The 10,634-nt window shown below is 43.2% G+C and overlaps 4 pseudogenes; all 4 read left to right on the plus strand.

Moving 5' to 3' along the window:
• Positions 1-1,394: 1,394 nt before the first annotated feature.
• LOC130132189 (small nucleolar RNA U3) lies at positions 1,395-1,578 on the plus strand (annotated as a pseudogene).
• Positions 1,579-3,335: 1,757 nt separating this feature from the next.
• LOC130132188 (small nucleolar RNA U3) lies at positions 3,336-3,530 on the plus strand (annotated as a pseudogene).
• Positions 3,531-4,524: 994 nt separating this feature from the next.
• On the plus strand, positions 4,525-4,698 carry LOC130132187 (small nucleolar RNA U3; annotated as a pseudogene).
• A 3,675-nt stretch (positions 4,699-8,373) lies between these two features.
• Positions 8,374-8,572, plus strand: LOC130132186 (small nucleolar RNA U3; annotated as a pseudogene).
• The last annotated feature ends 2,062 nt before the right edge of the window (positions 8,573-10,634 follow it).

Below are 10,634 nucleotides of genomic sequence, written 5' to 3' on the forward strand. Positions count from 1 at the left end.
AGTGGCATTTCTGATGGAAATTACCGCGCTTCTCGGAGTGAAAGGTTTGGATAAACGTAACGGATTGCTCTTTCTACATCTTTTGCTTAGGGTTCGGGTGGGGTTAGGCTGCTCAGGCTGAGGATCCCACAGAGAATACCACAGCAACAGAGACTAACTTTGCGGTAGCCAAGTTTACCACGGCAATGGGATTTCTGATAGAAAGTATCGAGCTTTTCAGAGTGAAAGGTTTGGATAAAATTAATGGATGGGTTTTTCTACATCTTTTGGTTAGGGAAGGGTATGGTTAGGGAAATAGTTTTATCTGCTCAGGCAGACAATCCCACTTTGATGACCACAGAGACTAACTTTTCGCGAAAGCCAAGCTAACCACGGCAATGGCATATCTGGTGAAAAGTACTGGGCTACTCGGAGTGAAAGGTTTGCATAAAATTAATAGATGGATCTTATTACATCTTTCGGTTGGGGTAGGGTTAGGGTACAGGTTTTATCTGCTCATGCAGACCTTAGTTTCTGTGGGATTGTCTGCATTAGATAAAACCCTAACCAAAAGATGTAGAAAGAGCCATCTGTTAAGTTTATCCAAAACTTCACTCCGAGAAGTTCGGTACTTGACATCAGAAATGCAAGTGCTGTGGTTAGCTAGGCTACCGTGAAGCGTTAGTCTAATTTCCTGTGGTATTATTTGCGGGATTGTCTGCCTGAGCAGATAAACCCCCCAGCCCTAACCTAAAACCCTTACACGAAACGTATCCCAACTTTAACAGAAAGATGCAGAAAAAGCCATCCGTTAATTACATCTAAACATAAAGCTCGGAGATGCTCGGTACTCTCCATCAGAAATGCCATTGCCGTGGTTTGCTTGACTCCCGCTAAGATTTAATCCCACAAAGAACACCATAGCAACAGAGACTGTCTTGGTGGTTGCCAAGCTAACCACGGCAATGGCATTTGTGATGGAAAGTGCCGAGCTTCTGGGTATGAACGTTTTGTGTAAAATTATCGGATGGCTCATTCTACATCTTTCGGTTGGGGTTTTATTTGCTCAGGCAGACAGTCTCTGTTGCTGTGGTATTCTCTGTGGGATTGTCTGCCTTGGCAGATAAAACCCTAACCGGAAGATCCATCCGTTAAGTTTATCAAAAGCTAACCCTAATCGTAACCCTAACCAATAGATGTATAAGACTATACTTTAATGCAGGGGTGTCAAACTCGAGGGTCGCAGTGTCTGTAGGTATTTGTTGCAACCATGCACTACACCACCTGATTTTAAACTAGTTCCTTTCCCTCCTTGATTCAGGAGGTGAACTAATTAGTTAAATCAGGTGGTGTAGTGCACGGTTGCAACAAATACCTGTGGCCCTCGAGGCCAGAGTTTGTCGCCCCTGCTTTAATTAATAATTTCTGTAATTCTTGAGAAATGTGTTGCTAAAGTGTGAGTCCTGCCACCCACGATGATGAGCTGCGGTGGCTCTTGTTGAGCAGGAAGCTAGTACAGAGAAGTGGTTTAATCACAAACTCTGTGCTTTTGGTGTCTGTGCAATGTTCCTTTATGGGGGCATCAAGGAAAGGAGTGGATCAGAGTTAATTTTTTTTAAATGCAGAGCCACTAGCCAATTTTATCAAATCCAAGCCCTAAACCTTAATCCTAACCCTAAAAACACTACACTGCAATTGCAGACAACTTTTAAAAAAAAAAATCAGTTATAATGCCAACAACTTTCCAAGTTTAAAGCAGGATAAACTAATCGAGATAGAAGACAACAGCAGATTGATAGTAAAGAGAAACATTCAAATTGACCCTAACCCATCAAACTCAAACCCTAATCCTGGGAGTATCTCCAAGCCAGCACTTGGGCAGTAACGGAGGCACTCGGGTGGCATGCGTTGGTACAGGCATTCAACCATAACCTTTCACTCTGAGAAGCTGGGTGCTTCGATCAGAAATGCCATTTCCGTGGGTAGTTTGGCTCCCGCTAAGAGTTAATCCCACCGAGAATACCATAGCAACAGAGGCTGTCTTGGCAGTTGTCAAGCTAACCACAGCAATGGCATTTCTGATGGAAAGTATGGGTTGGGATAGGTTTAGTATAAGGGTTTTATCTGCTCAGGCAGACAGTCTGTTGCTGTGGGATTGTACTTCTGAGCAGGAAAAACTCTCACCTTAACCCTATGCCAACCCTGACCAAAAGATGTAGAACGAGACATCCGTTAATTTTATTCAAAACGTTCATTCTGAGAAACTCGGTACTTTGCATCAGAAATGTCGTTGTAAGCTTGGCTACTGCTAAGTTGGTCTCTGTTGCTGTGGTATTCTCTATGGGATTAACTCTTAGCGATAGCCAAGTTAACCCCTGCAATAGCATTTCTGATGGAAAGTACTGAGCTTCTCAGATGAAATGTATGGAAGGCTCATCCTATATCTTTCGGTTAGTATTGGGGTAAGGGTTTTATCTGCTCAGGCAGACAGTCTCTGTTGCTGCGGTATTCTCTTTGGGATTGTCTTCCTTAGCAGATAAAGCCCTAACCAAAAGATGTAGAAAGAGCCATCTGCTAAATTTATCCAAAACTTTCACTCTGAGAAGCTTGGTACTTGACATGAGAAATGCCATTGCCGTGGTTAGCTTGGCTACTGCCAAGAGTTAATTCCACAGCAGTAGAGACTAACTTAACGTAACCAGGCTATCAACGGCAATGACATTTCCGATGGAAAGTAATTGAGCTTCTCGGAATGAAAGTTTTGGATAAAATTAACAGCTATCTCGTTCTACATCTTTCGGTCAGGGTTGGCGTAGGGTTATGGTGAGGGTTTTTCCTGCTCAAAAGCACCAGTCCCACAGAGAATACCACAGCAACAGAGACTGTGTGCCTGTGCACATAAAACCCTTATACTAAACCTATCCCAACCCTTAAAAATGTAGAAAGAGCCATCCATTAATTGTATACAAACCTAAAGCTCCAAGACACTCAGTATTTCCCATCAGAAATGCCATTGCCGTGGTTAGCTTGACTCCTGCTAAGAATTAATCCCACAAAGAATACCATAGTAACAGAGACTGTCTTGGCGGTTGCCAAGCTAACCACTGCAGTGGTGTTTCTGATGGAACGTACAGAGCTTCTCGGTGTGAAAGGTTTTGATAAAATTAACGGATAGCTTATTCTACATTTCTCTTAGACTTGGGGTAGAACTAGGGTAAGAGGTTTCTTTTTTTTTTTTTTGCTCAGGCAGCCAGTCTCTGCTGTAGGATTGTCCGCCCTACCAGATCAAACCCCAGCCCTAACCGTAAGATCCATCCGTTAAGCTTATCCAAACGTAATCCTAACCAAAAGCTCAGAAGACTATTTTCAGCGATCATTTCTGCCGTTCTCAACTTGAAATGTGATTCCCGCCAGCCACGATTATGGGCTGTCGTGAATCTTCCTGAGCACAAAGCGGGTACAGAGAAGTTGTTTAATGACAAACTCTGCTTATATGACCGTTGAGTGCTCCTTTTATGGGAGCTTCGAGGAAGGGGCGCATTCTGAGGGGTTAAAAAGCGGGGAAAATTCAGAAATCCACCAGTTTTATCCAGACCTAAACCCTTAGTCCTTACCCTAAAAACATTAAAGTGCAATAGAAGACAACTTCAAAAAAGAAGCTTATATTGCTCTAAACCCCACCAACAACTTTTCAAGCTTAAAGCAGGGTAAACTAATCAAGATGGCAGACAATGGGAGGTGAATTGTAAAAAAGAAACATCCAAATTTACCCTATCCTTAATTCATCAGACTCTATCCATATCCCTAACTCTAATTCTGGGAGTATCTCCAAGCCAGCACTGGCACTCTGGTGACACGCGCTGGCCCGGGCATTCAACTCTAAACTTTCACTCTGAGAAGCTCAGTATTATCCATCAGAAATGCCATTGCCATGGTTCGCTTGCCTACTGCGAAGAGTTAGTCTCTGTTGCTGTAGTGTTCTTTGTTGGATTGTCTGCCTGAGCAGGTAAAATCCTACCCCGACCCAAAGGTGTGGAAAGATCCGTCAATTAATTTTATCTAAAACTCACTCTGAGAAGCTCGGTGCTTTCCATTATAAATACCATTATCGTGGTTAGCTTGGCTACTGTGAAGAGTTAGTCTCTATTGCTGTGGTATTCTCCTGTAGGATTGTCTTTCGGAGCAGATAAAACCCTTACCCTAATCAAAAGAAATAGAGCCACCCATTAAGTTTATCCAAACCTGATCCTACTATCAAATCAATTTTATTTGTATAGCCCAATATTACAAATGTATCTCAGTGGGCTTAACCGCAACACAACATCCTGTCCTTAGACCCTCTCATCGGATAAGGAACAACTCCCTAAAAAACCCCTTTAACAGGGAGGAAAAAATAGGAAGAAACCTCAGGGAGAACAACAGAGGAGGGATCTCTCTCCCAACACGGACAGCGTGCAATGGATGTTGTGTTCACGCAATTTAAATAATACAACATTGAAAGAGGTTAACAGAATTTTAATGGACATAAAATTTATGAAGAACGTGATGTGCCATTTCAGGAATCATTTTTGTACTTTTTAACTTGAGATGTTTCTAAAGTGAGTCCTGCCACCCACGATGATGAGCTGTGATGCTTCTTCCTGAGCATAAAGCAGGTATAGAGAAGTGGTTTAATCACAAGCTCTGTGCTTTTGTGGAATGAAGCATGCTCTGAGTGGTAAAATGCAGAGAGCCATCAATTTTATTTAAACCTACCCCTAAAAACAAACTGCCATAGCAGTGAACTTAAAAAAAATCATTTATAATGCTCCAACCCCCACCATCAATTTTTCAAGTTTAAACGGGGTAAACTAATCAAGATACAAGACAGTGGGAGATCAATCGTAAAGAAGAAAAAACATCCAAATTGAGCCTACCATTAACCCATCAAACTCTCTCCATAATCCTAATCCTGAGGGTTTCTCCAAACCAGCGCTTGGGCACTGTCCACCTGAACAGGTAAAACTTTACTCTAACCCAAACCCTACCGAAACATGTAGAAAGAACCATCCGTTAATTTGATCCAAAACTTTCACTACGAGATGCTTGGTACTCTCCCTCACAAATGACGTTGCTGTGGTTAGTTTGGCGACCGTGAAAAGTTAGTCACTGATTCTGTGGGATTGTCCGCCCGAGCAGATGGTACTTAACCCCAACCGAAACGTAGAAAGACCCTCCTGTAATATTATTCAAAAGTTTTACTCTGAGAAGCTCGGTATTTTCCATCAGAAATGCCATTGCCATGGTGAGCTCTGCTGCTATGAAGAATTAGTCTCTGTTGCTGTGGTATTGTCTGCCTGAGCAGGTAAAACACTTACCCTAAGTCAACCGAAACATGTAGAAAGAGCTGTCTGTTTATTTTCTCTAAAACCATTATGCTGAGAAGCTCGGTACATTTCAGCCTCATTGCCATGGTTAGCTTGGCTACGATGAAGAATTAGTCTCTGTTGCTGTGGGATTGTCTGCCTGAGCAGGTAAAACACTTGTCCTAACCAAACTGAAACTTGTAGAAAGAGCATCTGTTAATATTATCCGAAACTATCACTACAAGAAGCTTGGTAATTTCTATTAGAATTGCCATGGTTAGCTTTGCTACTGCGAAGAGTTAGTCTCGCTGTGGTATTCTCTGTGCGATTGTCTGCCTGAGTTGATAAAACCCTTACCTTAAGCGAAACATGTAGAAAGAGCGATCCGTTGATTTTTATCCAAATTTTTCACTTGTGAAGCTCAGTACTTTACATCGGAAACGCCACTGTCGTGATTAGCTTGGCTACCATGAAGAGTTGGTCTCTGTTGTGGTATCTTCTGTGGGTTTGTCTGCCTGAGCAGAAAAAACCCTTACCATAACCCAACCCTAACCATAGATGTAGAAAGAGCCAACCCTTAGTTTTACTCCGAGAAGCTCTGTGCTTTCCATCTGAAATGCCATTGCCGTGATTACCTTGCCTATCGCGAAGTTATTACCTGTTGCAGTAGTATTCTTTGTAGGATGTTCTGCCTGAGTAGGTAAAACCCTTACCCTATCCCAACCGAAACATGTAGGAAGAGTCATCTGTTAATTTTATCCGAAACTATTAATCCATGAAGCTCTGTACTTTCCACCAGAAATGCCATTGCAGTGGTTGGCTTGGTTACTGCGAAGAGTTGGTCTTGTTGCTGTGGTATTCTCTGTTGAATTGTCTGCCCGAGCAGGTAAAACACTTACCCTAACCTAACTGAAACATGTAGAAAGAGCAATCCGTTAACTTTATCAAAAACCTTCATTCGGAGAAGCTCGGTGCTTTCCATCAGTAATGCCATTGCCATGATTGGCTTGGCTAGCATGAGGAGTTGGTCTCTGTTGCTGTGGTAGTCTCTGTGGGATTGTCTGCCTGAGCAGGTAAAATCCTTACCCTAACCAAGCCGAAACGTGTAGAAAAAGCATACACAGTAAAAAATGGAGTGTTAATTTTAACTCGGAGTGTACAAATGGATCCTTTCGGTTCCATTTATACACTCTCAATTAAATTAACACTCAGAATTTTACTGTGTGCGTTTGTTACGGCTTGCCCATCCCGCGCCTGCAGCTCGTCAGGGCTGGGCTTAGTCATCAGGGCTGGGCTTAAGTTTGCTCGTCTCCCGGAGCCCGTTGCCAGTTCGTGCCGTAACATCCTTGTTGAAGTGGTTACACTTCTCTGTTTATTCTCTCCGAGTTTATCTCAACCCGTGAATTTGCTATTTTCTCCGGAGTTTTTTTCCCTGCAGAATCATCCTGCTGTGTCCGCAATTTGGATTACCTGTGAGATTTTCTCTGTTTGTTGGTGACTACCCGCAAAGCGACTCGCCGGACTCTTTTCGTTGCCGTGTATGTTGTCCCGTTGGACCTTTGTATGAACCGTAAATAAAGTACGCCACTTTCGGCAAACTCTTTCTCTGCTTGGTGTCGTGCGCTTTGGGTCTTCCACAAACCCTAACAGCGTTAATAGTATCTAAAACTCCCACTAGAAGCTTGGTATTTTCCATCAGAAATGCCATGGTTAGTTTGGCTACGGTGAAGCCATATTCTGTGCGATTGCCTGCCTGAGCTGATAAAACGCTTATCCTAAGCAAAACATGTAGAAAGGGCCATCTGTTAATTTTATCAACAACTTTAACTCCCAGAAGCTCAGTACTTCCATCAGAAATGGCACTGCCGTGGTTGGCTTGGCTATCGTGACGAGTTAATCTCTGTTGCTGTGGTATTCTCTGTGCGATTGTTTGCCTGAGCAGATAAAAAGATGTTGCTAACCGAAATGCGTAGATAGAAAACCTGTTAATTTTATCAAAACCTTTTCACTCGAAGAAACTCGGTTCTTTCCTTCAGAAATGCTAATGCCGTGGTTGGCTTGGCTACCACGAAGAGTTGGTCTCGGTTGCTGTGGGATTGATTGCCTAAGCAGATAAAGCCCTTATTGTAACTGTACCCTAACCAGAAGCTTAGAAAAAGCCAACCCTTAATTTTATCCAAAAATTTTACTCTTAGATAGCTTGTGTATTGCGAAGTTACTCTCTCTTGAAGTGGCATTCTCTGTAGGATTTTCTGCCTGAGCAGGTAAAACCCTTACCAAACCGAAACATGTAGAAAGAGCATATGTTAATATTATCCGAAACTATCACTCTGAGACGCTCGGTACTTTCCATCAGAAATGCCGAGGTTAGCTTTGCTACCATGAAGTTAGTCTCTGTTGCTGTGGTACTCTGTGGGATTGTCTGCCTGAGCAGGTAAAACCCTAACCAAACCATACATGTAGAAAGAGCATATGTTAATATTATCCAAAACTATCACTCCTAGAAGCTTGGTACTTTCCATCAGAAATGCCACTGCCGTGGTTAGTTTGGCTACTGCGGAGAGTTGGTCTCTGTTGCTGTGGGATTGTCTGCCTGAACAGGTAAAACACTTGGCGTCACCCCAACCAAAAGTTGTAGAAAGAGCCAACCCTTAATTTCATCTAAACGTTTTACTCTGAAAAGCTCTGTACTTTCTATCTGAAATGACTTTGCCATGGATATCTTGGCTACAGCTAAGAGTTATTCTCTGTTGTGGTTTTCTTTTTGTGGGATTGTCTGACTGAGCAGATAAAACCCAAACCCTACCTCAACCGAAATATGTAGAAAGCACTGTCTGTTAATTTTATGCAAAAGTATTACTCTGAGAAGCTCTGTACTTTCCATCAGAAATACCATTGTTGTAGTTAGCTTGGCTGCCATGAAGAGTTGGTCTCTAATTGCTGTGGCATTCTCTGTAGGATTGTCTACCAGAGCAGATTAAAACCCCATACCCTAGCCGAAAGATATAGAGCCACCCGTTAAGTTTAGCCAAACCTTATCCTAATCTTGGGGATAATTTGTTTAGTTCTTATCTTGAGAAATGCTTTTCTAAAGTGAGTCCCGCCACCCACGATGATGAGCTGGGGTGCTTCTTCCTGCGCACGAAGCTGGTACAGAGAAGTAGTTTAATCACACGCGCTATGCTTTTGGTGACCGTTCAGTGTTCTTTTTATGGGAACATCAAGGGAAGGAACATGTTCTGAGTGGTAAAAATGCAGAAATTAATCAATTAATTTTATCTAAAACTTAGTCCTAACCCTAAATAATTAAATTGCAGAAAAGTTCAATTCAACCAAAAAAAAATATTTGTATTGCTCCAAAACCCACCAACAACTCTTCAAGTTTAAAACAGGAAAAACTAATCAAGATACAAGACAACGGGAGATCGATTGTAAAGAATAAACATCCAAATTGACCTTATACTTAACCCATCAAACTCTATCCATATACCTAAACCTGGGGGTATCTGTAAGCCAGCACGTGGGTGCTGGCGAAGGCACTCGGTTGACATGCGTTGGCTCTGGCATTCAGCCTGAGCAGGTAAAACCTTTACCCTAACATAAACCCCAACCCAAACTTCTTGAAAGAGCCATCTGTTAATTTTATCCATAACTGTCACTACGATAAGCTCGGTACTTTCCATCAGAAATGCCTTTGCCGTAGATTGGCTACTGCGAAGAGCTAATCTCTGTTGCTGTGGTAATTTCTGTGGTATTTCCTGCCTGAGCAGATAAATCCTTTACCCTAACCAATACATGCAGAAAGAGCCATCCGTTAATTCTATCCAAAACCTTAATTTCGAGAAGCTCTGTACTTTCCATCAGAAATGCCATTGTTGTAGTTTGCTTGGCTACTGCGAAGAGTTACTCTGTTGCTGTGGTATTATTCATAGTTTTCATTCACGTGACTGATGTGGGCAAAACAAAGTTCCAACAGTGGAAACTGTAGAGCAGCAGCACAGACCTGTCCATTTTCCAGCTGTTCAAAGCAACAACTGTTTAGATCGCCTTACGAAAGAAGAAAAACATATATTTTCAGACTACAAGTTTTAGGCTATTGCAATCCATATACAGCACCCGCTGCAGTATTTCAGGTTCTAAAAATTGCAAAGTCCCTGCCGGAGCTCCAATTTGGTGATGTTTACATATACACTGCTCAAAAAAATAAAGGGAACACCTAAAAACACAATATAGACCTCGATGAATGAAATATTTCAGCTGAAAATCTTTATTCATTAGACAGAGGAATGTGTTTAGAGCAAAATAACCTAAGAATGATCAATGGAAATCAAAATCATTAGCCCATTAAGGTCTGGATTCAGAATCATACTCAAAATCAAAGTGGAAAATGAGAACATAGGCTGATCCAACTTCTGTGGAAATTCTTCAAGACGATTCAAAATGAGACTCAGTAGTGTGTGTGTGTGTGTGTGTGGCCTCCGCGTGTCTGTATGCACTCCCTACAACGTCTGGGCATGCTCCTGATGAGACGACGGATGGTCTCCTGGGGGATCTCCTCCCAGACCTGGATCAGGGCATCGGTCAACTCCTGGACAGTCTGTGGTGCGACATCGCGTTGGCGGATGGTACGAGACATGATGTCCCAGAGGTGCTCGATTGGATTCAGGTCTGGGGAACGTGCAGGCCAGTCCATAGCATCAATGCCCTCGACATACAGGAACTGCTGACACACTCTGGCCACATGAGGACGAGCATTGTCATGCATGAGCAGGAACCCAGGGCCCACTGCACCAGCATATGGTCTGACAATGGGTTTGAGGATCTCATCCCGGTACCTAATGGCAGTCATGGTACCTCTGGCTAGCACGTAGAGGTCTTTTCGGCCCTCCAAGGATATGCCTCCCCAGACCATCACTGACCCACCGCCAAATCGGTCATGCTGGAGGATGTTGCAGGCAGCAGAACGTTCTCCACAGCGTCTCCAGACTCTCTCACGTCTGTCACATGTGTTCAGTGTGAACCTGCTCTCATCTGTGAAGAGCACAGGGCGCCAATGGCGAATCTGCCAACCAAGATGTTCTCTGGCAAAGGTCAATCGGGCTGCACGGTGTTGGGCTGTGAGCACAGGCCCCAATTGTGGACGTCTGGCCCTCATACCATCCTCATGCATTCTGTTTCTCACTGTTTGAGCAGAAACCTGCACATTAGTGGCCTGTTGAAGGTCGTTTTGTAGGGCTCCGGCAGTGCTCCTCCTGTTCCTCCTTGCGCAAAGGACCAGATAGCGGTCCTGCTGCGGGGTTGTTGTCCTCC

Source organism: Lampris incognitus, unplaced genomic scaffold (genome assembly GCF_029633865.1).
Source record: "Lampris incognitus isolate fLamInc1 unplaced genomic scaffold, fLamInc1.hap2 scaffold_123, whole genome shotgun sequence".
Taxonomy (NCBI): Eukaryota; Metazoa; Chordata; class Actinopteri; order Lampriformes; family Lampridae; genus Lampris; species Lampris incognitus.